Source organism: Camellia sinensis, chromosome 6 (genome assembly GCF_055761805.1).
Source record: "Camellia sinensis isolate YWXY chromosome 6, ASM5576180v1, whole genome shotgun sequence".
In the NCBI taxonomy this organism is placed as follows: domain Eukaryota; kingdom Viridiplantae; phylum Streptophyta; class Magnoliopsida; order Ericales; family Theaceae; genus Camellia; species Camellia sinensis.
In genome coordinates this window covers 180,170,151-180,195,213 of record NC_138966.1, presented here as the reverse complement: position 1 = coordinate 180,195,213, position 25,063 = coordinate 180,170,151, and the positions used below count along the sequence as shown (strand labels likewise).

General features: G+C 40.8%; 1 long non-coding RNA gene across 1 annotated transcript; it reads right to left on the bottom strand.

Annotated features, from left to right (window-relative positions):
• Positions 1 to 22,788: 22,788 nt before the first annotated feature.
• Positions 22,789 to 24,345, bottom strand: LOC145792479 (uncharacterized). Its single transcript, XR_014331874.1, has 2 exons — positions 23,943 to 24,345; positions 22,789 to 23,250 (listed from the first exon to the last, which is right to left on the bottom strand). It is a non-coding gene; the product is annotated as an uncharacterized LOC145792479 (long non-coding RNA).
• Positions 24,346 to 25,063: the final 718 nt, after the last annotated feature.

The window sequence follows — 25,063 nt, the reverse complement described above, 5'->3', positions numbered from 1 at the left end:
ATGATGATGCTACAGCTAGCACATATTCGATTTGGAATTTGAAATACAAATGCAGTTAGTATGATGCGCCGAGCCCGATGCATGCAAGACAAATGAATGAATGCAGACATGCTATCATAATATATGCTAATTGAAACATGCCTTAATCTAACCATCATAAGTTGGTAAATAAAAGGGAGAAAGACGTGAGGTTAAAAGACATACATCACACGCACGCACACTTATTACAATTGTGCCCTCACTCGGAGGGTCCGAAAGAATAATACAGTCCAAATAAATAGAAAATCCTAATTAATTAAAAAATTAATCTAGGAAAGCAGGTAAATTGGCACGCAAATCCATGGACCGCCTCAGCTCTGTTCCAAATGACGAATGATGCATGCTCGAGTTGCTTGGCGCGGAAATCCATTGTGATGCCCCGGTTTGCCTCTGTTTGCAATTATTTTCGGAATATTGTGCAACGTTCCAGAAGGCCGCTGATTTCTGATTTACTGCAACAGAGAGCAACAAAGGGGCATGACAAAGTATTTCACATATGTATACATGACTACTCTTCAGGGAGTGTAGTCCTCGATCCTCGTGCCACCAATCACGCATATCGATACATGATGGCCGAGGAGTCGGATTGCACGACTCAATATGAAATGAATGCACATGAAAACACAACAAGACCTAAACTCCATCATGGGTAATCCGGAGTGTTGGTGACAGGGAATTGGGACACGTTCCGTCACTCGGAGTGCGAAACGTCCCTCGTTTCCCGTGCTTGGGCTAACTCCTATCCCAAACACAATGCAAATGAGATGGCATACACAATGCGACTAACATACAACCTAGCATACGCAATGCTATGAAATGGCATACACAATGCTCGATGTAACATGGCATACATAAAGCTCTAACACGCAACCTAGTATACGCAATGCTATGAATTGAAAAGGTATACACAATGCATAATGGACTTACACCAAAATGAGTGGACCTCAGCCACGCTCACATCAGTGGCCATTAGATGAAAATGAGACAACCGAAATGCGTGCACACATGCACGCATACCGAGAACCGAACCTAAGGCATCAAATGCCACTCTACCAAAGCATGGCAAAGGATGAAAGATGGCCTATGAACATGTAATTTCCAGCACTAAAATATGATGCTAAATGATCCCGAAACATGGAAATATGGCACCCGATGCATGGAATAAGCCCCGAAACTCAAAACTAGTCCAATGCATTGAACCACAAGTATACCAAGCAAGCATTATTTGATCATAAAGTGTAAAGACAGAGCCAAGGTAGTCCCAAAACATGCACATTTTTAGTTTAAATCATGGCCAAAAGATGCTAACATGATGGACTAAAATAGCATGCAACATTAGCTAGTAAGTATGGGTTACATGGCATGTATATGAAGTAAATGAGAACTCATCAAACCAGCCAAAAACAGTGAATAAAACATGCCAAAATATGCCTAAATAATCACTGAAATACAGCCAATGCATACAAAAATTAGGGGCTTCTTTGGAAGGCCATTCAAGGGGTTGTTAAGCACATATAAGATAGACACTTAGCATGACCAAACCGACTCTTAAAATGAGTTATGACAGCCCTAAAACTCACAAAATAGGCCCTGAAATCAGTCTAGGAAACATGCGAAGAAAGGCCCTCTCAAAAGGCCTTGAATGGAATTGTTCTACACATGCATTGTAGGTATAAAATATGGCTAAAAGGGCCTTGGACAGAGCCAATGTAGACCCCAAAACTCACAGAATGAGGCCTGAAACAAGACCTCGATGTATGAAAAATAGGGTCCCTTTGGAAGGCCCAAAAGACCCCCAAACAAGACAAGGAGAGAGGGGGTCACTCCCCTCTAATTTTGGCCCTCAAAAATGCATTAAGAGGCCAAACCATGGCCAATGCAAGTGCTCTAATGCATAGCCTTAATCATGAAGGGATGAAGCATGCAGAGGGGGAAGATGACCCCAAATAGAAATGGGACCTTAACAAAAATTGAATAGGATGTCAAAACAAGACTTTTTCCAGTTTATAGAAAATCTCAAAAATGCTCACAAGTAAGTCTAAAATAGGATGCAAAAATAGCCCTAAAAGAGAGATAGAGGATAAGGGGAAGTAAATGACCTCAAACGGCAAAGTGCCCTTAAACAAAGTTGAAGAGAGGGTCAAAATAAGACACTTTACAGTTTGGGTCGAAGCTCAGAAATGCTTGTAAATAAGGCTAACCAATCATGTAAAAAAATGCAAGTTTAAGGAAAATGGACACTTACCCTTGAAGAGCCGACCTCCAGCAGCTTTTGGACCAAGTTGGTGAGCTTTCAACCTCTGCAAATGACTTCCAAGGTGCTGGAATGGATGATGGGGGTGTGGTGCTAAGGGTTGTAGTGCAAATGGACCAAGAAAGTTAGGGTTTTGGAGCTTTGAGTAGTGATAATGGAGGAGGGAGGTGATAAGCCTTAAGCAATTTTGTTCAACCATTAGATATGAAGAGGAGGGCCTCTCTTATAGAGAAGAGAGGTCAAAGCTTCTCTTGGAAGCTTCAAAGATCCTCCATACACGTGTATGGAGGATACACCAAATGCCCCCCAGCTGGCACAGCTGTAAAGTATTCAGAGAGGGCAAAAAGCAAGAAGCAGGCCGGCCAGTTCAAGTGGCCGACCGGCCACTCCCCCTGGTGGGCTGACCAGGGGTCAAAAGGTTCAAGTCCCAAAGCTGGTCATCCATTAAGCCCTTGAAGTTATCTTTCCAATGCCGCAAACCTTGCAATAAAATTCCTCCTGTGCAAAAAGTTATGCCAATTTTGGTGAAGCCACGCAGATTCAGTCCAAACGGACTTCAACCAACCATATCTCCCCCACCCGGACTTGTCCTTAGGAGATTCTTGAGTGAAAAATGAAGCCCGGAAGTAATCTTTCCAACGGTGGTGGCCTCATATGTTAATTCCTCTTGTGCAAAGAGTTATGTCCGTTTCGGTGAAGCCGCGCAGATGTTTTCTCTCATTCCCAGATTCATGCTGAACCACTTTTGACCAAAAAAGCTGGTCAGCCATCTGATTTTCTAATTTTCCATGTGGCGACATTGAAGGCCCAGAAGTTAGCTTTCCAATGGTGCCAACCTCACATTAAAATTCCTCCTGTGCAAAGAGTTATGCCCGTTTCGGTGAAGCCGCATAGATTTGGTCCTATCCGGATTCATGCCGAACTTCTCCCAAACTAGTTTTGCTTTCTCTTCTCCTCTTTTCTTCAACTCCAAACCCCTAGACAAGGTGTTTTGAAAGATTTTTCAAAGATTTCATCTCTCTTTCGTTCATTTCCACTTTGTCCTTGCTCGGTTTACCAAAAAGCGTAACATTTGACAAAATGCGAGCCTCGGAACATCGTAAAAACTTTATTTCAAAAACGTTTTGAAAGAGAGGGTTTTAAGGTCTAAAATCTTTTGATCAAGATTGTTTTGGTCCAAAAAGGGGTATGAAGTTGAGATTTGACTCTCTCATTGCCGAAGAAACTAAACCTTTCCCCTGCACACCTTTCTCCACCATGTAAACCATCAGTCGCGTCCAAGTCTTAAGGGCGGTCAAAAATGGGGTGTCTACAGTTGCCCCTCTTTGACAGAACTCGGAAGTCAAGAAGTGACGGGAGTGAATGTTAAAGCCCAGAGACGACCCATTTTTGACAAGGCCGAAGACTTGGACAAACAAACAAAGTACAGACAAATAAATGATTGTGCCCGCAGGCTGCCTACGTATTCCTCTGCAAGGAATCAAACCAGCGTAGTTCAGGGGCAGGATGCAAAATGATACGCAGAAAGATTTTGATAATTGGACTTATACGCTACGCGAAGCCGGTTTGATAATTGGACTTATACGCTACGCGAAGCTGGTCTGATAATTGGACTTATATGCTACGCAAAGCCGGTTTGAAAATTCAGGATTTATGCGATGCACTGTAGTGACTAAAATGCAATGTGATAGCTAGGAAAAGGGAAGTACCTTACAGGGGCAATTGGCAATGACTTACCTCGGCAATGTCCTACCTCATGCTGATGTGAGAATCTTCCTCTTCTTCTCAGTTGAACTACAGGTACTACTTTTCTCCTTGACTATGGTCGCAGCTTTCCCTATTCTCCAACAGGGTGACAGACTAGGTTGATTCGGTATCCAGAATTGAGGCGCATACATATGCTATCTCAATCTATGGGGCTGCCACACAGATTTCAAGCTGATGATATACCCCTGGGTATTTAAACCAGACTTTAGTCTCGAAAATCCCGAATCTTTGCGTTCTAGGCAAGAGCCATTCGAACTCTAGTTTCCACCGTCTTAGTTGGTCTCCTAGGAACTCACCGCTAACACAGGCAGGTGGCTATACCAGACCACTGGAAGTCGTTCGGGCACGACAAACGCCAAAGGAATTGCACCTTTAGAGGATTTAAGGTCTCCTAGACCAAAGGGTGCACAAGACAGTGCGATGCAGAGTGAATGTACAAAACAGTGCTAAGAAGATGCACAAAATAATGCGATGCTAAAGGTGTACAAAACAGTACTAGCATGGTGAATGCACAAAACAGTGTGATACAGATAAGGTGCGCAAGATAGCACGATGCAATGCACTAACAAGTGCAAGTAAGGTACGCAAGATAGCGTGATAAAATATATGCACAATGCAAGTAAGGTGCACAAAATAGTACGATGCGTAAAATAGCACGAATGAAATGTAATGCACTAACAAGTGCAGGTGGGATGCGCAAGATAGCGCGAATGATACAATGTAATGCACAAAACAGTGCGATGCGCAAGAAAGCGCGAAAGTAAATTGCACAAAACAGTGCGATACGCTAAATAGCGTGAGTGTAAACTGCACAAAACAGTGCGATGCGCAAGAAAGCGCGAGTGATTACAAATGCAGAAATGCACAAAACAGTGCGATGCGCAAAATAGCGCGAACTTGAACCTGCACAAAACAGCGCGAATGATTTGAAATGCACTAAATAGTGCGATACGCTAAACAACGCGATTGATTTGAAATGCACAAAACAGTGCGATACGCTAAACAGCGCGATTGATTTGAAATGCGCAAAACAGTGTGATACGCTAAACAGCGCGATTGATTTGAAATGCACAAAACAGTGCGATACGCTAAACAGCGCGATTGATATGCAATGCACAAAATAGTGCGAGTGAGATACAACCACAAGATGCACAAGACAGTGCTAGTAGGATACAAAGTGTAAGTGCACAAGACAGTGTGAGTGAGATAAAATGCACAAGAAAGTGCGATAAAATGCATCTTCTATGCAAGTATGGGGGCATTTTCTACGCAACAGATATGAGCATTTTCTATACAAGTATGGAAGCACATTCTATGCAATATTGAAAGCATATTCTATGTATGAGACAAGCAAAGCATATTCTATGCGGAATCGAAAGCAAGCATATTCTATGCATGAATCATAACGATGCGTGGCACGCATGCAACAACAGTGTATATGAAAGTTCACATTCTATGCAATAGAGGAGCATCAAATATGTACTCTGGTGCCTCTGATTTGCCTCTTAGAGGACTTAGCAACACACTTAGCTCAAAAAGGGCACACCCTGTTCATATTGGCGAGAGATAACATCTGCATGCGAAACCCTCGAGTGTTGCTTGGACTGTCATTCTGACTTGAAGCAGGCTTACACTTAGGGTCGAGATACACTCATACTCCAGAGAAACGGCGAGGCCTGAGAAAGTGCACCTGGAATGCAGTCTCGGATTTTGCTAAAGTTGAAACATGCTAAGATGCTCCAAATTTTCCCTCTTTTCTTTTGCTTTGCAGTCCGGAACCTAAATAGCTTCAGATAGGTCCTTGCTTTACTATTCACACCTGACCTGGGTTGAACTCTGCGGTTTTATGAAAGAACCAATCCTGTTTTGCACAAATGTGGAGAACGACACGGCACTCTGAGCACAAAACGATTTTTGAAATTGAAATGAGAAAAGGGTTCTCAACCAGGTATTGAGCCTACAACTGACCACAGCCAAAACGACTCAACAATGGAAAACAAAGGTAGAACAACCTAAACACAACTCAACAAAGGAAAAATAAGGTAAAATGACCAAAACACATCTGTTGACACTCAAACGACTCAAAACAAGAATTGAGACAAACACAAACGCAAAAACACAACACTCAGCTGTGTTACAAAGGCAAGAGACCTCTCGGTGCACAAGGAGCCAGTTTCTCCGGGTATTGTTTCCTACCCTTTCTTATTTGTGATTCTCACATCACTCGGTCCTCAGGCTCGGCTTTTCTCACAAAATCCTTTTCCTCACTTCTTCTTTCAGCGCACATCTCTCTATTCTTTAATCTCTCATTTTTTTTCATCCCTCCCGTGGGTGGTTGATGGATAAACAAGAAGCTGCGGGCTCTTGCCTCTAGCATTCTGCTAGATTCTCTTTCTTCTGCGCATAGCTAGTGACTTCCTCCCACAGAGGAATTGTGCTACAACTGGGTATGTAGCAAATCTGCAGCTGACATCGGTTGACGATGCTCTGCTGGGGATTTGGGCGTGATCAGATCTGTCCAGATGAGGGAGTGGAATATCTTGCCCCATTCCAGTTCGTGCTTCACACTTGGCTTGATACCTCGTTGCTTGGAGGATGGGAGAGCTTTCTGCCCTTTTGCGGTCAGCTTCCGCTGTGCCCTTTCTGGCAAATACAGTGCCCTTTCCGGCAAGTAGAGTGCCCTTTCTGGCAAGTATGTTGACAATGGAGGAAAAGACAGAACACCTGACTCAACTATGCCCCTAGTTCATCATTTTGACCATTTTTTTTTGGCTTCTGCTAAAACAATTTTAACCAAAATGAGGGTTAGATTAACATGCTTGTTCGATTTTTGATTTGAAATCATGCAAGTCAGGTTATGAGCACTGAAAATTTTTCTTTTTTGGATCCAAGAAAAAGGTCCAGTTTTAGAAAAAGATGGAATAATTTTCGAGAAAATTAGTCAACCTCAGTAAAAATTTTGAAAAACTGTTTTTGCAAATGGTCACTACTCAACAAACACGGAACCTACTCTTGAGATGCACAACCTCAAATCCATAACAATGGCAAATTGCTCCTCATCTGAAGGACACTGCATGGCAACGGAAAGTTGCCCCTTGTTTGAATAGCATCACAGCATATTGTATGGCAACAGAAAGTTACCCCTTGTTTGAACGGCACCGCAGCGCATTGTAGTCAGTCCTCAGAGCGACGAACACAACCAGACTCTCGGATACAGAAGATGATCAGAACCATCACATGGACATAGTCGAATTTGAAGTGTTTTGCGGCTGGACTTCAGAATGAAGTTGCCTACGTATTCCAAATATGGGAATCAAGCCTTACGTAGTTCGGGCTTAAGGTACACTTGGGTATTAAACCTCTCCTTTTGTGCTCTAACTTTTGCCAAGGCCGCCCTTCCGGGTTTTCAACCTTACGAGCTCTGTTTTTCTTTTCTTTTCAATTTTTTTATTTCTTTTCTTTTCTTTTTTTTTCAATTCAATTTTTTCTTCATTTTTTGCATTTTCTTCATTTTTTTTTTTGTTTTTTTGGATTTTTTCTTTTTTTTGTTCTTTTCCTTCTTTTCTTGCTCTAATTTTTGCCTGGGTTGCCCTTCCGGGTTTTCGGCCCAGCGAGCCTCTCAAGGGTAAAAGTGTAGCTTTTGTCTATATGGAATGGTTTGAGATCTCAAAGCCATCTGAATCCAGGAGAATGGCTGTTGTTCGCTGATGATGTAGGAGTCCATCCAATGGGGGGCTGAATTTGTCCCTAGTGTTGTGGATAGGAACTTGGTTGTCCTTCACCAATATTTTCTTCTTTTCTCCCTTCTGGGATTTGGCATTCTCGCTGATCTTCATCTTTGACTCTTCAAGCACATTTGAAATTCTTTTGCCCTTAGTTCGAGGGGTGCTCCTGATCTAGCTTCGTAAGCTTCTTGATCTGACTTTGTCGCCGCTACTTCACGGGCTGCTTTTGAGCCGGCCACACAGACCTTACATTGTAGTTGACCGTTGAACATTCTGAATCCAAGTTCAAGTTTTGAAATCAAGAGGGGTGGAGTCTCGAGGCCGAGAGCGATCCTAGGCTGCACAATCTCAAGAGAGATTCCACACAGGTCTTTGCAGGACTGCGCAAAACATTTTTTTGAAATCTTTTAAGAAAGCGACTAGTCCCTCGCGCTGAAGACAGTGTAGAACCAATTGGATCAAGCCAGGATCCTTCCCAGTACTCACACTAACAAGCATGATTTCACTTATTAAGGGCTTAGCATGCCTTTGATCAAATTTTTGCAAAACCCGAGGAATTCCTTCCTCTTCGTTTTCACCGCAGTGTTCAAAAAAGTTTTTAAAAAACTTAGGTCAATGCAATAATTTCAAGGCACAAGAGAGCAGGTGGAATGCACTGCCGTTTCATTCAAATCCTGGCACAACTAGCACACGACAGAAGCAAACACAAAAGTGCAAAAATTACTGCTGTTTCAATCAGATCTGTTGGCACAACTGGCTCCGTGGCAGAAACAGACTCAAAACAAAACGAAAAGACAAACACAAAACAAGATAGTGATGTCCGAAGTAACACCCCCGGAACCACCCGACTCCTGTACAACAGGACTGACTCGATACAACAAAACAACCCAAAACAAAAGGACTGACTCAAAACAAAACAACAAGACTGACCCAATATCCAAGTCAGAATGCAAAATTAACAGCACTTGTACATTGCTCAAAACAGTGCATGCCATCCACCACAGCTGGAGTAAATCGAGCGCTGCCCGCAGGTGGTTCATCCTCCAATCACATCACATTATCCCCCCAAGTTCACCGATCCAGTGCCGATAGACTTTGCTGAGCTCGGCGGAAGGATGACCCCGTTGTCAAATAGATCCTGTACTTCGTGGCGAAGACGGAAGCAGTTGTCGGTAATATGGCCAGTTTGCTGATGGTACGAACAGTACTGGGTAACATCATGCGTAGCCGGAAGAGGGTTCGGGAGAGGCCGAAGCTCGAGGGGTTTGAGATGGCCTTGTCCAACAAGGATTTGGAGAGCTTTGGACAAAGACATATAGAGGGCATGCAAGACCCTCCGACCTCGGGGTTGGTACTTCAAGGTTTGTGGATTTTTGCTAGGCGCACCAGAAAAGAGATTGGCAGGTGCTGGCCTGGCTTGCTAATCTCTTCCGAGTGGAAGATTAGAGTTAACAGGATCGTCTCTGGTATAACGGCCCTTCTCTCAGTTTTCCCTTTGATTCAGACTGCCCCCAACTTGAGTAGCGAAAGTGTCATCCACAGCCTTTGCAACAACTGCAATCACTTGCTGTTTGTTCAGTCCTTCGGCTTTCAAAGCCTCAACAGCCCACATGAGGTGTTCATGGGGATCAATGTCTATCCCTACCTTGTTTTTACCACTGGCCCCCATTTTATCAAAGGATTGGGTCGCTATATCCGAACGGAGCCCAGTTGTTGTCGACACACCAACACCCAGATCTGAGATGGCTTCAGGTTAGCCCTTTTCAGTTGCAGCTTGCTCCAAGATTAAGGAGCCTTTTGAATTAAAACTTCTAGCTTGTGATGCAGTCGATGATGGAGCCAAAATTCCAAAGGCTAAGTCTGCCACAGTTCTCTGAAGATCTTCGATCATTCTCATCAACTCAGAAGTGATGGGCTCATAGGTTTGAGATGATTGGGGTTCAGATGCACCCATCATGCATAAGTCCATGCTTTCTGGGATAAACACCTCAGGCTTGGGTAGATGGACTGGGGTGATGTATATGCTGAGGTCGTAAGGGACGGCCAGTGTATGGATTAGATTGAGATGTGGATGAGGTACTTGGTCATTGAGGTCTAAAGGTGGAGCTATTGTCCGGTTGTCAATGAGATTTTGGACCTCGTGACGAAGGCAGTAGCAACGGTCGGTGCCATGACCGCGCTGCTGATGGTATACACAGTACTTGGAGGGGTTATGTCTGGTTGGGAGTGGGTCAGGCAGAGGTTGAGGATCGAGGGGTTTAAGATACCCTCTTTCCATCAAGACTTTTAGTGCGCTAGTCAGGCTCATATAAAGAGGGGTGAAAGTTCTGCCCTGAGCTCGGGCTGGGCCGGCGGTTTGTAGGCTTGGATTGGCAAAAAGGTTGGCTGTGGCGACTGTATTGATTTCTGCAGGTTTGGGAATAGCGCTACTACCAGCATTGGCACTCCCTGAAATCACCCTCCTTGTCGCTTCACTTGTTCTGGGAATGATCCCACTGTTGAACGCATTCTCGATCTAAACCCCCAGTTCATGCAAACTTTTGAAAGTGAATAGCGGAGCGACTATCAACTTTTGCAACATATCATGCTTGAGGTTTCGCACCATCATCTACACTTGATCCCTCTCAGAAGGGTGACGATCTGTCATTTGTGCTGCCTTTGCTCTCCACCTCGCAACGAATTCCACAAAAGGCTCTGTTGGGTTCTGGCGAGTTGCTTTAAGCTCTTGGATGGTCATTTCAACTTGGGTATTGTAGGAATACTGATTGACAAAGGCCTCAGCCAGTTCTTCCCAGTTTTGCTTCACTGTATCCTCCAATTTGGCATACCAAGTGGCTGCTACACCCGACAGGGTTCTTTCATACAGAGAGAGTTTTTGTGGTTTAGTCAGACCCATCAGTTTCAGGATATTCAAGAAAAGCCGGATATGTACCATAGGATCTCTAGACCCGTCGAAACGGTCAATATGTGGCATTTTGAATCTGTCTGGGAGCCGTACGGCAACCTCGGTGTACCCATCTTCAATGTCGGGAATGGAGTTAAGGCCATGTACCTTTTTGAATTGCTTCTCAAGGTTTGTAATTTTCACTGCGGTCAGATCAAGCTCATTAACATCAAGGGGATAAAGCCTCTCACTAGGCTGCACCAGGGGTCTGAAAACTCGGGCTTGAGCCAACCCTTCTTGAGGATCTGGACCCTGCAAATCTTCAGCTAGCGGAAGTGGGTCAAAGTTTGGCTGGGGTCCCAAAGCTGGATGTGAGGCAGATGCCCCACATGGGTGCTGCGTTTCAATACTGGTCTCGGCCTGCATGGCAGTTCCCTGATTTAACGCTGCTATCACAGCCACAAATTCTTCCGAACCCTGTGCCATCACGGTCTGCTGATGATGTGACTGGTGACTGACGGATCAGATGAACCGGTGAGCCTTGACTGGCCTTTCTCTACCTTGCCTCAACGAAGGAAAACACTGGCTGCTCTGAACTGAGTCTCTGACTGGACAAAGTATATCAGCACTAGTCCAATGTACCAGGGGGATATTGGAACCTTCTGAAGCTATAATTCCAGAACTACCTAGCAAAAGAGAAAACAGGCAGCATCTCAGCCCATTTTTGCCAAAACAGATATGAGTGCAGCTGAATGACCGTGCTCTCTACCAAATTTTGCCCAAAAGTCTGCCTGTAAACTGATACCCTCAGGTAAAACTGATTCCCAAATACTGATGCCCGCAGGCCTAAAACCCAGACTTGCAAACTGTTACATGCATTCCTGTAGGGACACACCCTAAAAGCACATAGCAAGCAAGTGAGAGCCAAAACACCCCTATTTTGGGGTAGAGTTTCCCTGTCCTATTTTGTCAGGAGCTAGGGTTTCACTACGCACGCAGCGGTTTCAAACAACCTATGATCGGATAAGCAACCTGTCCTAATTTAGAATGGTCACTATGGATTCTGATATGCACTAGGTCGAATGGTCAAAAAGGGTGCCCCGGTAAAATCGGGGTTTGTGTTCCCGTCGTGGCAGAGCCCGCAATTGGTCAGCCTTATGGCACGTTTCTCGAAGCGAGCCTCCGACAAACCGTTCAGGAATAGCATACGGCAAACACGGTGTCCTAGGTGCACCAATGCAAATGCAATGCAAAGAAACACATTAGTGTAGTCAAAACCAGATATTATGAGTTCGAGTCAAGTTCTCTAACTCCCCAGCAGAGTCGCCAGAAACTGTAGACGTCCCCAAACGTCCCGGGAGGAAATCCCTCCCGTTTTGTTCATTTAGGCTCACTACAGTTGAGGACTCGAAGTCACGGTCCTGTATCTAATCTCGCAGAGTGCAATGCAAGACTGATGAATCATCAAAGAGTTCAAATCCGGCAAATCGTTTTTAAAAACTGATTTTTTGAAAGAAGTACCAAATATGGACTGCTTTGCCAGATATAGAGTCGCCACCTAAATATTTTATTTTGGGAAATTTAGGAAACCCAGACTCATTGCCTAAGGTCACGTGTCCGTCATCACCAAAGTTGCCTCGGCTCGGGAACTTGGGTACGATTGGGGAAGGTCACTTCGTGAGCACCTCCGCTCGCCTGATCAAAGATCGGCCTCTACTAACCATGATATCTAGTTTTGAAAACATTATGTGTTCTTATTCCGGTTATTAGCCTAGATTTACTATGTGATGCACATAGCATACAAGTATAGATTGGGTCGCCTGAATTGGAACAATCCATCTCATGTTTTTTTTTTAAAAAACGGTTTACTACTTGCAAGTAGGCTAAAATGTGGATTTGCCACCCTCAGGTGGGCTTAGAAATCAAGATGATTTGCCACTATCTAGTAGGCTTAAAACTTGCATTTAATGAATTATTCCAATTCGGATAACCCAACCTTCACCCACAGGCATTCAGGCAGGTATATCATATAAGCACATAGCCTCATGGTAAGCATGCTATCATGGCAGTAACTCACACATATGAAAGGATGCTAAAGCATAAAACTTACCGAGTACTCCAAGCCAAAACAGAAACTAGTTAGATGTTAATGCATGATCCTAACTATACAGAAATGCCTAATGCAACACATGCAAAATGCAACTAAGACAGGCTCGGCTATTCTAAACATGGCATATGATGATGCTACAGCTAGCACATATTCGATTTGGAATTTGAAATACAAATGCAGTTAGTATGATGCGCCGAGCCCGATGCATGCAAGACAGATGAATGAATGCAGACATGCTATCATAATGTATGCTAATTGAAGCATGCCCTAATCTAACCATCATAAGCTGGTAAATAAAAGGGAGAAAGACGTGGGGTTAGAAGACATACATCACACGCACGCACACTTATTACAATTGTGCCCTCACTCGGAGGGTCCGAAAGAATAATACAGTCCGAATGAATAATATAGTCCGAATAAATAGAAAACCCTAATTAATTAACAAATTAATCTAGGAAAGTAGGTAAATTGGCACGCAAATCCATGGACCGCCTCAACTCTGTTCCAAATGACGAATGATGCATGCTCGAGTTGCCTGGCGCGGAAATCCATTGCGATGCCCCGGTTTGCCTCTGTTTGTAATTGTTTTCAGAATATTGCGCAACGTTCCAGAAGGCCGCTGATTTCTGATTTACTGCAACAGCGAGCAACAAAGGGGCATGGCAAAGTATTTCACATATGTATGCATGACTACTCTTCAGGAAGTGTAGTCCTCGACCTCGTGTCACCAATCACGCATATCGATGCATGATGGCCGAGGAGTCGGATTGCACGACTCAATATGAAATGAATGCACATGAAAACACAACAAGACCTAAACTCCATCATGGGTAATCCGGAGTGTCGGCGACAGGAAATTGGGACACGTTCCGTCACTTGGGGTACGAAACGTCCCTCGTTTCCCGTGCTTAGGCTAACTCCTATCCCAAACACAATGCAAATGAAATGGCATACACAATACGACTAACATACAACCTAGCATACACAATGCTATGAAATGGCATATACAATGCTCGATGTGACATGGCATACATAAAACTCTAACACGCAACCTAGTACACGCAATGCTATGAATTGAAAAGGCATACACAATGCATAATGGACTTACACCAAAATGAGTGGACCTCAGCCACACTCACATCAGTGGCCATTAGATGAAAATGAGACAACCGAAATGTGTGCACACATGCACGCATACCGAGGACCGAACCTAAGGCATCAAATGCCACTCTACCAAAGCATGGCAAGGGATGAAAGATGGCCTATGAACATGTAATTTTCAACACTAAAATATGATGCTAAATGATCCCGAAACATGGAAATATGGCACTCGATGCATGGAATAAGCCCCGAAACTTAAAACTAGTCCAATGCATTGAACCACAAGTATACCAAGCAAGCATTATTTGATCATAAAGTGTAAAGAAAGAGCCAAGGCAGTCCCAAAACATGCACATTTCTAGTTTAAAGCATGGCCAAAAGATGCTAACATGATGGACTAAAATAGCATGCAACATTGGCTAGTAAGTATGGGTTACATGGCATGTATATGAAGCAAATGAGAACTCATTAAACTAGCCAAAAACAGTGAATAAAACATGCCAAAATATGCCTAAATAATCACTGAAATGCAGCCAATGCATGCAAAAATGAGGGGCTTCTTTGGAAGGCCATTCAAGGGGTTGTTAAGCACATATAAGATAGACACTTAGCATGACCAAACCGACTCTTGAAATAAGTTATGACAACCCTAAAACTCACAAAATAGGCCCTGAAATCAGTCTAGGAAACATGCAAAGAAAGGCCCCCTCAAAAGGCCTTGAATGGAATTGTTCTACACATGCATTGTAGGTATAAAATATGGCCAAAAGGGCCTTGGACAGAGCCAATGCAGACCCCAAAACTCACAGAATGAGGCCTGAAACAAGACCTCGATGCATGAAAAATAAGGTCCCTTTGGAAAGCCCAAAAGACCCCCAAACAAGACAAGGAGAGAGGGGGTCACTCCCCTCTAATTTTGGCCCTCAAAAATGCATCTAAGCTACTGAAAATCCACTGGATTTTAGTAGCTAAGAGGCCAAACCATGGCCAATGCAAGTGCTCTAATGCATAGTCTTAATCATGAAGGGATGAAGCATGCATAGGGGGAAGATGACCCCAAACAGAAATGGGACCTTAACAAAACTTGAATAGGATGTCAAAACAAGACTTTTTCCAGTTTATAGAAAATCTCAAAAATGCTCACAAGTAAGTCTAAAATAGGATGCAAAAATAGCCCTAAAAGAGAGATAGAGGATTAGGGGAAGTAAATGACCTGAAATGGCAAAGTGCCCTTAAACAAAGTTGAAGAGAGGGTCAAAATAAGACACTTTACAGTTTGGGTCGAAGCTCAGAAATGCTTGTAAATAAGGCTAACCAATCATGCAAAAAAATGCAAGTTTAAGGGAAATGGACACTTACCCTTGAAGAGCCGACCTCCAGCAGCTTTTGGACCAAGTTGGTGAGCTTTCAACCTCTGCAAATGACTTCCAAGGTGCTGGAATGGATGATGGGGGTGTGGTGCTAAGGGTTGTAGTGCAAATGGACCAAGAAAGTTAGGGTTTTGGAGCTTTGAGTAATGATAATGGAGGAGGGAGGTGATAAGCCTTAAGCAATTTTGTTCAACCATTAGATATGAAGAGGAGGGCCTCTCTTATAGAGAAGAGAGGTCAAAGCTTCTCTTGGAAGCTTTAAAGATCCTCCATACACGTGTATGGAGGGTGCACCAAATGCCCCCCAACTGGCACAGTTGTAAAGTATTCAAAGAGGGCAAAAAGCAAGAAGCAGGCCGGCCAGTTCAAGTGGCCGGCTGGCCACTCCCCCTGGTCGATCGACCAGGGGTCAAAAGGTTCAAGCCCCAAAGCTGGTCATCCATGAAGCCCTTGAAGGTATCTTTCCAATGCCACAAACCTTGCATTAAAATTCCTCCTGTGCAAAAAGTTATGCTAGTTTTGGTGAAGCCGCGCAGATTCGGTCCAAACGGACTTCAACCAACCATATCTCCCCCACCCGGACTTGTCCTTAGGAGATTCTTGAGTGAAAAATGAAGCCCCGGAAGTAAGCTTTCCAACGGTGGTGGCCTCATATCTTAATTCCTCCTGTGAAAGAGTTATGCCCGTTTCGGTGAAGCCGCGCAGATGTTTTCTTTCCTTCCCGGATTCATATTGAACCACTTTTGACCAAAAACGCTGGTCGGCCATCTGATTTTCTGGTTTTACATGTGGCCATATTGAAGCCCCAAAAGTTAGTTTTCTAATGGCGCCAACCTTGCATTAAAATTCCTCCTGTGCAAAGAGTTATGCCCGTTTCGGTGAATCCGCGCAGATTTGGTCCTATCCGGATTCATACTGAACTTCTCCCAAACTAGTTTTGCTTTCTCTTCTCCTCTTTTCTTCAACTCCAAACCCCTAGACAAGGTGTTTTGAAAGATTTTTCAAAGATTTCATCTCTCTTTCGTTCATTTCCATTTTATCCTTGCTCGGTTTACCAAAAAGTGCAACATTTGACAAAATGCGAGCCTCGGAACATCGTAAAAATTTTATTTCAAAAACGTTTTGAAAGAGAGGGTTTTAAGGTCTAAAATCTTTTGATCAAGATTGTTTTGATCCAAAAAGGGGTATGAAGTTGAGATTTAACTCTCTCATTGCCGAAGAAACTGAACCTTTCCCCTACACACTTTTCTCCACCATGTAAACCATCAGTCGCGTCCCAGTCTTAAGGGCGGTCAAAAATGGGGTGTCTACAGGATGCTCACTAGAGATTCTCATAACTGTCTCCTCCCAAGAACCTCATTAGGAGCATAGATATTCACCAGAGTACACTGAAAAGAACAAGAAGAGATGTCTGATAAAATGATGAAGTTTTTACCACTGCAGTTGCTCTTAAGCTCGAAGATTAAAGGTCTCCATATACACAAAAGACCTCCAACATTACCCACTGAATCCACCACCATAAATTCCATTTCTTCATAAGGCCAAATTGACTTTACAAAATGATCCTCCATATAACTTCTTTTTGCCTTCTGAAGAAAGAGCACATCTACATCTCTCTCCTTCACCAATCTCTTTATCTTACTCCTCTTGTTTGGCCTTCCCAGCCCTCTAACATTCCAAGATAAAATCTTTATTTAAACACACTATAAACACCCAATCCCCTTCGGATAGCCATCTAAGCTCTGGTTGCCCTCTCTCCTCCTCCAATTCTGTTGAGATCCTTCTCTTCCAACTCTACAATTCTGCTCACTACCTCTTCTTCTTTGCCTTGGTAGTCCAAACCCAGCTCTGTGCCTACTCTCACAGTTGCCAAAGCCTCCTCAACCAACAGCCTCCTTCTATTCATTGCTAGGCTCTGAGAAGAAGAAGTCTTTTGGGAAGCTGCTGCATCGGCAGAAGCTCTGAAGATAACTCCCCGTTGGAAGCCCAGTCTGCCTAACACCCCTCTCCTTCGGTCTATGCCTTTTTTACATGACTTGCCCTTTCTCTGTACTGCTCCTACTCTTGCAATGCTCCCAGCTGCAGTCTGTTGGACCCTAATTATTTGATTTGTTTGGGCTTCATCTGGCCTACCTGAAATCTGGGCCAAGTTTTCACTTAGTTCCGACCCCAAATCTTGAAGTAGTCCACTGGGCTCAGCCCCCTTCTGCACTTCCTCAATTAGAACTTCCAAATTAATGCTGGGCCTTGCCTCTGCTAGCCCACTTAGCTCCCTAAAGAGACCCGTGCTACGCAAAGCCTCATCTCTAATTTGAACTCCACTCATGATGACCCGGCGGGAGTTAACATCTTGTCCCGTCCCTCTCACCTTGGAACATACACCTTCATGGTCATTCCCCACGCTCCACCCTATTTCAACCACTGCATTTGCAAGGTTCTCATCATTATCCCTACCCTGCACCTCTGAACTGCCCATCACTGTCTCCATTACCCTAGTAGCCACTTCCAATCCTACACTTACCATCCCCTCCCTTCCCACAGACGCTACCTTTACACTCTTGCATGTTCCTCCATTGCCAGACAACTGGTCTACCACTACTTTGTCGTTGGAATGCAAGCAGCCATGAACTTTACCCGAACTCTCAGAAGGACTTGGAAATAAACATTTAGGCAACTCTTCGCAGACTCTAACCGGAATGTGACTACACTTGTGCTGTAGAAAAATTATTGTATTGATCCACTCCATATATCTCGTAATCACTCTCACTCTAGTCTGTTGAAAAGTTAAAGGATTATTGAAGTCCTCTTCGTATTGAACAACCATCCACGAATTACTACCTATGCTGCGAACTGTCGTAATGCTCCATACGTTAATGGGAATGCCAAAACAGTGCAGCCAGACGCACCTGTCTTGCTGTAAGAACTGGCCTTTGTCCCATTCATTGATTGATTCGCACCACTGCTGACCCCAATCCTGTAACTCTTTCTTGTCTTCCTGCATTTGCTGTTCAGTGGGAAAAGTTAATAAGACTAATTTGCCTCCCCTCTCTCTTGCAACTACATCCTTTATTCCTCTACATCTCATTTCCTCTCTGAATGCCTCGAAGGCTAAGAAACTGCTCAAATGAACTACTAAACTTTCACTCCCCCACCCATTCCCTTCCTGAAAAGCTGTTAACACCACCCTATCTGTATCTCTGACTTCATCACTTAGTAATGCCTCTGCGTAGGATTTCTGGACTCCCTTACCTTTCCACTGCTTTGATTGCACCCACCAATTCTCTGCTCGACCTTCATCACCTCTCCTCAGCTCCCTAGGCTTCTGTTGCTCCACTGACTGAGGCTTTTGATACTCAGCACACTTAACCCTCAGAGCCTTGTTTCCACACCACAAGCCATCTGCCTTCTGTATCGCCACCCGTGCAGCTATGTCACAGTCGTATCTAACAAACCCAAATATGGAATTTGAAGCTTTTCTCCTCTTCCTAGAGATGAACACATCTTTGACTAGACCAAACTTTCGAAAAAGATTGAACAAACCTTGAGGATCCATTGATTCAGGGATGTTATCCACGAAAATTATGATCAAGACTCCCTCTGTCGACTCTCCACGTTGATTTCCCACTCTTCTTCTGCGTATCACTGGGTTCCAGCCCGCCCGATCCATTGGTGTAGAGAAATAACTTCTTACAAGACTTGTCTGCTAACAAGCATGTTGATAGGGATCATTTTATTTAGTACCGAATAACTAAAAAAATTGTTAGATTTTCTTATTTTGGGTCAAATCTAAGCTACTGATTGTGGCTACTTCTTTTTTTCATTATTTAGATTTATAGTTCTTTATTTTCTCTTGAATTTCCCTTTTATTTTCTGTTTTAAAAGAAAACCTTGAAATTCATGAATCTTAAAGAAAATTTGGGTACCTTCACGTAGATTTTCTTTTTCTTTTCCAGCCAATACATTGTTTGTCAACACTTTTGACGTGGTTGTTAGGGTGCAAGTTTTTTTTTTTTTTTTTTTTTTTTTGTCAACAAAGATAAAATAGATTAAAATAAAATATCACATTTAATTCATAATCATTTCTTTTTTTCTCTCGTAACCATTAAATCAACTACAATAAAAACTAATTATCTTTCTAAACATAACTATTTTATCTAAGTTAAAATTATCAAAAAAAAACTAAATAGCTAGTTAAAATAGAACTCTCCAAACAAGGCCGGTGTTGGAGTCCTTGGGTCCATGAGAGTTTCCATTTTATTGTAAACGGTTAATTTCCGTTTGTGAGGATAATCTGCAGGTTTTGTTGAAAAATATGTCGTTCCGTATACTCTCCATCCTCCATGCGATGTGGCTCCATCTAAGCCGTTAGATTTTGCTTCATCAATAAGGTGGACGGCTGATTTTGAAATCTCCCCCACACTCGCCATACAGAAAATCTAACAATGTGTATAAAAAATAAAAAAATAGGAACCATATAAGGCAATAATAAAACATAATTAATTAGGCACACAATCACGTTATGTCTTGAAATGCTAAATAATTTTTTCTAGGCATGTCAAGTGCAGTGTGTAATAGGACTGCAAATGAATAAAATCGTTTGTAAACAGATTTGAACTTAATTTAGTAAAGGCTTGTTCAAACTAAATTCATTAAATTTTTGTTGTATTCGAACTCGTTAAATCTTAATAAATAATTCAGCTTGCTAGCTGACTTGTTTTAAATAATAGAATAAATGTATTATTTATGTATTAAATAATGTAAAAATATGTATAAAAAATAAGATAAATATGTTATTTATATATTTAAATAATATAAATGTAAATAATAACTAACTATAGATAATATATTTATACAATAGTAGTGGTAGATATTATAATTTTAGTAAGATATTGATTTTTTTAATATATTTATATATAATTGTATAATAAAATTTCAATTATAACTTTAGTCTTATACACAACTATAAATTTATAATTTCTTTGACTCGTTAAAGCACGTGAACAGGCTCAAGTTCGAGTCAAGCCTAAGTCAAGTCGGCTCAAGCTAACTTCATTAAATTTTTATTGAGCTTGAGTCACTACAGGAAATGCCACTTTTGGCGACCAAAATATTGGTCGCCAAAAGCCACATTTTTGGTCGCCGAAACAATTAGCGACTAAAATATTTTGTCGCCAAACTAGTCGCCTATACGCTGTCGGCGATAGTATTGGCGACTAAACTATTTTTGGTCGCTGAAAGTGAACGTTTTGGCTACTAAACTCTGGTTAGTCGGCAAAAGTTATCTTTTGGCGACTAAAATATTAGTCGCCAAAAGTGAACATTCGGCTACCAAACTCTGAGTAGTCGGGAAAGGGTATGTTTTGGCGACTAAATATTTAGTCGCCAAAAGTGTTGAAATAAAATAAATTAAATTTTCAGCGACTAAAATTTTTTGTCGGGAATAAGTTTTAGTGACAACATTACTACATTTAAGGACTAAAGAATTTAGTCGCCAAAAATATTATTTTTCATTTTATTAAACTTTTGGCTACTAACCATTTAGTCACTAAAAGTTCTACCTTAGGCGTGGTGACTTTTGCCGACTAAAACTGTTCGTAGCCAAAAACCTATTAAGATTCATTTCTTTACTTTTTGCCACCAAAAGTTTTAGTCGCCAAATGATACCATTTTTTCCGTGACTAAAAAATTTAGTAGCCAATAGTTTATTTCTCTCATTCTCAAATTTTTTAGCTACTAATTATTTGGTGGCAAAAACGTTTTGGGTTATGTTTTTGCTACTAAATTATTAGTAGCCAAAACTTTTGATTACCTATTTGGCTACCAAAACATTTGGTGGCCAAACAATTTTCTGTTCTTTTTTTTAAAAAAAAAAAAAAAATTGTAAACAACCTGTATTCATTTATAGACAACCTGTATTACATGTACCCTGTATAAACAATATAATCCATCAACACTAAAATATATTATCAACCATTAAAGCATTCAACATAATACATGAATAACCATGATTTAAATCCATACATAATACATGAATAACCAACGTCAATAATTTAAATTACAACCTGTACCCTGTATAAACAATATAATCCATCAATACTAAAATATATTAGGGTCAATAATCCATACATAATCCATACAAATTTCATACACTCCAAGTCTAATCCAACGTCAATAATTTAAATCCATACATAACACATGAATAACCAAATTAATTTGTTCGAATCACTATATATACAAATAGAGGTATAAAAACAATGCCCTCCCGTAATTGTCAAAAAATTATATATCCACATTTGTATGTCCAAAATCATCTGAAAAAAAAATAAAATTCATTAGTTGGGTGCCTATAAAATGTTAAGAAGGCTTAAAAGCTTTCCCTGTTAATGACATAGATATTCTTACATATAACACTTCTATGTTGAGATATCAGTTCCACAAATTAACTCTACATTTTAGTTAAAATAAGGAGAGAAACAATTTATAAAATTAAATGTCTCAGAGAAACAATAGAAAAATAATGATATTCACACAACACTTTTAGAAAAGGGCCACCACATATGTGACCACACTCAAATGTCTACCAACTTCCTTTATTAAATAATCAAATATAGGATATATTATGGCAGAATGATCTATAATCACCGAGAGCTTCAAATTCTTACCATAACACAACACAATAATCTGCTACCCTCTCAATCAAGAAAGCAAAAGGATTTAATTACTTATGACAAATAGATTTTACGTGGAGCCTTCTATAAACATATCCATTACCTTCCCACTTCTGAACTTCAAGCACTTAAAGCAAACCAGGCTCAACAACCGCTTCAGTTCGCTCACATGGGAAGGATGATATACTGGAATTGGTAATTCTATATACCCAAAGTGACCTGAAAGGTAAAAAAATGAACAAAACTTTAGCAATACTTCAATGTGTCCAGCGGTCATGACCATTCAAACTTCTCAGTGTAATCAGAAAATAAAAAGGATTAAAACATGAAGAGATAGATTTGCACAACATTAAAACATTAAAACATGACCATTGCATTCACAGTAGCCATGTTTCTCAACCCACACAGTACAATTGAGCGAAGTCAAGCTAGTGAAGCACAAGTGAGTGGAAGTCAAGCTAGTGAAAAATTAAATCAATAAAGATGTCATTCTCCATCTACTTCCATTCATAGGGATAATATGCACCTCACATGGCCATTTTTTCAGCCCCCTAGCTTACATTGTATAGGATTAGGATTTGAACTAATACTACTAAGGGAAAATTACATATCAGTGGAAAAATAGTGAATCGTTGATTGTATCAAATCGTGAATCATAAGGTTCACTTTATTTAGCATAATATATAATTTTAAATATGTATATACATAAAAATATATACACACTATTTAAATTGAAATAAATATCAACACAACTAAATCATATATATATGAATATACATATAAAACCACATATATCAAAATAATTAATTGAACACTTTTTATTTTACGGAAACGATGCTGTCAAAACTGAATCGCACGAATCATAACGAATAGTAGTGAATCACAATTGAATCATATAATTCACTCAATTTAAGATTCAACAAGCACGAATCAAATTATTTTGGTTGAAACTCGAATCCAGTCATATTAACCAAATCCTGAATTGTAAGATTCTAAAAACCATGGGTATAAGATGCCTGCATACCTTTATATGTGCATATAAAACACCAACAACAACATGCAGCAAACTCTTATGGATCCAGTGATTCTAATAAAAGGAAAAACTTAGCAGCCCAATGATAACAAAATTTTAAACGTTAATTTACCTGATACAAACATCAGGGAGCGATTAATAAGCTTGTGGTATTGCTTGCGACTTCTGCCAGCTTCAGTTTCAGGAATGCTCAAATGAGGGCGTTCTGCTGCAGTCACAATCCTACGGAACACATTGTTAAAGTCTCCCAGCTTTGTGCTGAGAGGTATAGGAGCATCTATTCCCATATCCTGACTTACCTGCGGAAGCAAAATATATAGTTGATGTGTCAAGAACCGTAAAAATGAATAAAAATAACAAATCTAACAACACATTAACTTATAATCAGGGTCTTCCTACTGTCCTATTCCTCCTATTATTACATAAATAGAAACAACCACAAAACCAAATTTAGCAATAAAAATCAACAAATTTGTTTCAAATCAGAAATTAAAGAATCAACCCAATTGTTAAAAGAATTAGATAGGTAAAGCAGAGATCTGTCACTGAAAAGAAAGCAACAGATAAAAGGGAGAGAGAGTAGAAAAAATTAAATGGGTGAGGAAGAGTTCACCAGTTTACATGAAAGCAACAGATAAATGGAGAGACTGGGTTCCTTGCAATTTTAAGAATTGGAGTTGAGAGTGGATTCTACACGTTTTAATTTAATTACTCTATAGAGAAAAGTCTAGTTTTTTAGGAGGCAATTGTACAAGTTATTTATAACAGTCAAGATTTTTAAATTTTTTTGGGAGGGCACTTTATGAGGCTCCGCTACTCGGGGTATCCCTCCCCCATCAATAAATCCTCAAACCCAAACTGAAGGCAAATTTGATCCCAAGTCTCCAGTACAGCTGTCTCCATATTAAAATCATCATAGTAACATGCCTAGGTGATCAAACTAGTGTACTCAAGTATGAAAATAAATATAGCCAGTTGTGAAGATCTCTACCCTTGTTGAATCATGTATCCCAGTTGGAAATGGATCCAGATCATCTTTAGGTGCAACAATGAGGCAAGGTACCTCATAGCCAGTCGCTTCTCCATGACTAGCAACTTCCACAAGCAATTCAGTTGCTCTCTTCCATGAGGACTCGTCAGAACTGGAAAAGTAAAAGCATTAATTCATGAAAATTCAGTGTGAAAATGCAGCTATAATACACAAACATTTGCATACATGCATACTATAAAGCATGAACACCTTGACAGGCCAAAACTTCCAAGCATTCAAGATAGCATAGCAGGGGACAAAGCAGACTCTGTGCATGTCAAAAAATGTATGGTGTTTCTCGAACAACTTGATGTTAGAAACTATATTAAAAGAGCTTATTTAACAAATTAAAAAGAAAAAAGAGAGATGGTTCAATAAGTAGTTAGAAATTAGGAATAAGGATTTTCAATCTGCAAAATGCATAGCAGTGAAGCCATTAACACACAATCTACCACACATGAAGGAGTGAATTTAAATATGAAAACCTATAATTAGGTTTCATATAACATGGTATGATCAAAAAGATGAGAACTTGGTGTATAATTATGCTTAGGAAGCAATATATTCAATCTTTTATTTTCTTTACAACTTCAGTTTATAAGAAACAATATTACAATAAGAACATGGTTTGAATTATGCATGAAAGGCTAACAAAAATAGTCAGAGACCTAGGACGATCTATGTGGTATGGCATCATATGTATATGAAACATGTGAGTGTGTGTGCGTGTGTGTGTTTGTGTTAAAAACAGAACTACCTTCTCAAAGAGATCCAAACACTCTTGGTTGTCTTCAAAATCTACTTTTGTCCAATCAATTCCATCTAATTCATACTCCTAAAAACAAAATAAACAAGTTGCAACATTAATATACTAAGACATTCAGTTGTCCTCATCCAAACACTGTTGATAACAGATGCAATTAAATTGGAACCTTTATTTATTAAGGTCATTAATCACAGATGCAAATGAAAGACAGGGGAAAAGAAATTAAGGAAAACCTTAATAGATGCAAATGAACTACAAATAATAATAATAACAATAATTGACTAACCATGAAAGAGATTATACAAAGCAATTCAAA